Source organism: Mesoplodon densirostris, chromosome 14, assembly GCF_025265405.1.
Source record: "Mesoplodon densirostris isolate mMesDen1 chromosome 14, mMesDen1 primary haplotype, whole genome shotgun sequence".
NCBI lineage: Eukaryota > Metazoa > Chordata > Mammalia > Artiodactyla > Ziphiidae > Mesoplodon > Mesoplodon densirostris.
In genome coordinates, this window is record NC_082674.1 from 65,994,221 (window position 1) to 65,998,325 (window position 4,105).

At 43.2% G+C, this 4,105-nt stretch overlaps 1 pseudogene; it reads right to left on the bottom strand.

Moving 5' to 3' along the window:
- Positions 1-747: 747 nt before the first annotated feature.
- On the bottom strand, positions 748-2,313 carry LOC132501380 (S-phase kinase-associated protein 1-like; annotated as a pseudogene).
- Positions 2,314-4,105: the final 1,792 nt, after the last annotated feature.

Sequence of the window (4,105 nt, forward strand, 5' to 3'; positions counted from 1 at the left end):
CCTGTACAAGGTGGGGTCGCAGAAGTAGCCCAGCGGGGCTCTCTGAAAAGCGTGGTCCAGAAGAAGTAATGGGAATGGCAGAGGAATTTGCATGCTTTTTCACACCCTGCCGCTTTCTGACTGCGGCTTTGGCCTTCCTACCCGGCACCTAGGCGTCCTCATCAGTGAAAAGGTAACCACATTTGAATCACACAGCTGTGAGGAGGGCAGAGCTGCAGCTGTGCAGGTAACACACCAGCTCCCCTCCCACCTTCTCCTCTTCCCAGATTTCCCGAGGAGGTGGGATTCCCAAAGGCAGCGAGAGGAGGATTCATCGTGGGTTCTGACTCCAGGAAAATGCATCAGCTACGGAAGTTATGAAATAACAACACAAACACCACATTCCCGCTCAGACTGCTTGTCACTTTTCAGAGCAGAGCCATGTCTGTTACAGCATCAGATCCTGGAGCAATCCCCCTGCATGATCCTAAAAGACGAATCCCCCAGAGACGACAGAGCGGATTTAAAGGTGACAAGTGGGGAGATGTGGGCACGGCTAGGCAGGAAGCTGGTGGTGGAGGATATAAGCAGAGAAAGGGGGAAAAATGCCTCTTCAATGTTTCATTTCCTGGGAGGTGACCGGACCGGCACAGCCAGGGTCTGGGCGTGCGTTTGTGAGAAGCGCACAAAAGGAATGAGCTCAGGAGATGCGCCGGGGACAGCGTTTGAAGGAAGAGGGAACGATTGCGCCGGGTCTCCACCACTTCTCTAAAAAGAGCTTTCTCGTATGCCCACCTCCCCTCCATCCTTCAGCTCCGCCCCACCGCATGCCAAAGTCTGGTGCGAAGGCTTTTCTGGGGGTAAGAAGTCTGGTGCGAAGGCTTTTCTGGGGGTAAGAAATGCAAGAGCAGGAGGCAAGACTGGTGATGGGACATGGAGGCTGCCAAGGATGGTCCAAGGCTGCTGTGTTGATAGAAAATAAAGACACTTTAATTTGTTCACGCTTGGCCGCTGCAGAAAGGTGAGGCCCTGAATAGGCTAAATAAGGAGAACTTCTCTTATTTCTAAAGCGTGGGAGACCCTGCAGGGCATAGGGTCAGTGAAAGCCAAGCTTCCCACCCGTGAGTTCAGTCCCAGTGGAATTTGTTATTTCTCCTGCACGGCACCCAGCGTTGAGACACTTCCAGAAACCCATTAATGAAGACAGGGACTGGATTTGCATAGCAGATTGGAAGAATATGACAAAATATCTTTTTAATATCTAAAACAGAGAATACCCAAAGTCTAATGAAAGACTGTGCCTCTTCATCAAAGCAGATGATGCATGAACCTGTGGATTTAAGTGGGGTCTAACTAAGTGTTGGTGGCCAGTGGGTGGCACCACGGAGGCCTCCCCAGCCCGCCTGGGAGCCACATCACGCAGCCCAGTGAGTGACACTTCCTCTGGACATCCTTGCAGAGAAGCTGCCTTTCCTTGTTCTCTCTCTCTCTTTTTTTTGTTAATAGAGAACCCACAGTTCAATTTTATTCAGAGCAAAGAAAAAAGAACTTTTGATCATACTAGAAGAAACTGAGCCATAAGTTTGGAATCTGTACTGAAACTACACATGAAATGAGGACAACATTCTGCTAATACACCTGATTTGTTGCTGCATTTGTGGACTGTTTTTCTAATATTAACAATTATAAACAAAGCAGTGCAACTAGTATTTGGAACAATCCTTACAGTGTTACAGCATCGACACAAAATTTTACTTCACACCACTGGTTCTCTTTGCATATCTGGGCTTCTTCTTCTTCAGTAAAATCATTTTTGATATTGAATGTCTTTCAAATCTCCTCAGGAGTTTCCCCCCTTGATCATATCGGCAACAGTCTTGCAGGTAACATCAAGCAAATCTTTGATGTCTAAGTAGTTTGCTGCCTTTTTTTTTTTTTTTTTTTTTTTTGCGGTATGCGGGCCTCTCACTGTTGTGGCCTCCCCCGTTGCGGAGCACAGGCTCCGGACGCGCAGGCTCCGGACGCGCAGGCTCAGCGGCCATGGCTCACGGGCCCAGCCGCTCCGCGGCATATGGGATCCTCCCAGACCGGGGCACGAACCCATATCCCCTGCATCGGCAGGCGGACTCTCAACCACTTGCGCCACCAGGGAGGCCCTGCTGCCTTTTTTTAATATTGCTGCATTAACATTTGCAAGGGGACTGGATCATCATCTCCTTCATTTTCCATTCTCAAATCTTCCAACATGGTCTTAATAGACACAGATTGTTTCACAATTTCATCATCAACTTCAAATATCTCTCCATCAGAGCTCTGCAACTTTATTGAAGGCATGGTGTTAGGACTCAAGGAGATGGAGGGCCAGAGGCTGATGAGAGCAGGGCAGCGTCTGCAAAAAGAAAAACAGAAAAGCGGAGAACAAAGCCAACCCTTTCCTTGTTCTTTATTGTGCCCCCTAAGTGCAGTGTCCCATCAGTCAGGCATTCTTTTCAGTACAGATCCTGGTACTTCATCAGTGGTTAGAGGTTATTTCTGTTGCTTTGAGACGGTTTTCAGAATGGTTGTAAAAGGCAGGTATGCATCTGGGGAAAGCCATCCTTCCCAAGGACACTGGTCTGTCTTTTCTAAAAGGTGAGCAGCTGTAGATATGGGGGTAGCACAGCCCCTTCTTCAGCAGGGGAGGTGGAAACAGAGAAGCTCCACATTGTAATAATAACTCATCAGGGAAGCACTGGTTTGGGGTTTAGTGAGAGCTTGACTCATCATTTTCTCTCACTTTTACATGTTTTTTCTTTTATGTAATACATTCTATAAATGTAATATATGTTCATTGTAAAAAATAAAATCTTAATGTATACAATGTAAAAATCGAGTATCAAATTAACCTATAAATAATCCCCCAAAGATTATGACAGTTAATCATTGGGTGGATTTTCTTCCAATTCTTTAGCACTTGCTTTTAAATATCAGTATCAGGGTAGACTTTTTGGTCATTATTTCTTAATTTAACTCCTTCTCAAGAGTAATTGTCTATACTTTCATATATTTTTCTACAGTGTCAATGTTAAAGGCTACACAACATTCCATTGTATCCACTGAACAGATATATCAGCATGATTTTTGACTAAGACCCTATCTTGGAGTATTTAAGTTGTTTCCCTTTTTTGTTTTTTAATATATGGTATTTTAAAATAAGTATTCATATATGTGAATACTTGCCTCATTTTTGAACTATTTCCTTATAGCAGATTTCTAGAGCTGGAGTTTCAGGATCAAACACATGGGGCTTCTATTTAAGGCTCAGGTGGGTCCTCAGCTCACTGTCCCTTCCCTGGAGCAGGGAGAGGAGGAGTGTGGACAGAGACCAAGGCAGGTCTGCAGAGCTGCCTGTTCGCTATTGGTTGAGAACTTCCCTGAAGATTTGACCAAAATTCTCCCCTGCCCCTTTCTGTCATCTATTTCTTCACACCAGAAATTCTTTTAACAAGAGACAGTCTTTTATTACAAAATAGACATAGGTGTTATGTTTTAAAGAGTTATGGAGAAGAAACCTTTTAACTCGAATTCTCATGGTTCATGTGATTAAGCCATGTATCTCATTCCAATCCCCACATACCAGGAGAATTTTATAAATACAGAAAGAGTACAGCACTAAGCTCTTAAAATGAAAGGAATGTAAAGTTAAAGGGGGAAAAATGGGCACATAGAAAAATGAAACTGATATCTGTCCCAATGTTCCCATAGCAATTTTTGTAGGGAAAGGAGAGACATTCAGCCCTGCCTTCACAATAAACAAACAAACAAACAATGTATACTAGATTCTTAAGAATTAAAATTCACTTCCTAAATATAAAAGCTTAGGAGAGAGAAGCCAAAGAAATTTGAAGGTTTCATACCTTAAATGATTTAAGGTCCTTATACCATATGTACAGTGTTATAATAGCATGTAAAGGTAGACCATAATAAGTTAAAAATATATGCTATAAACACTAAGACTTAATAAAACAAATATTAATAGCTAACAAGCCAACAAATGATATAAAAGGATCATAAAAATGATAATAAAGGGAAGCAAAAATAAGAAAGTAAACAAAGAACAGATGGAAGAAACAAAATAAATAGCAAA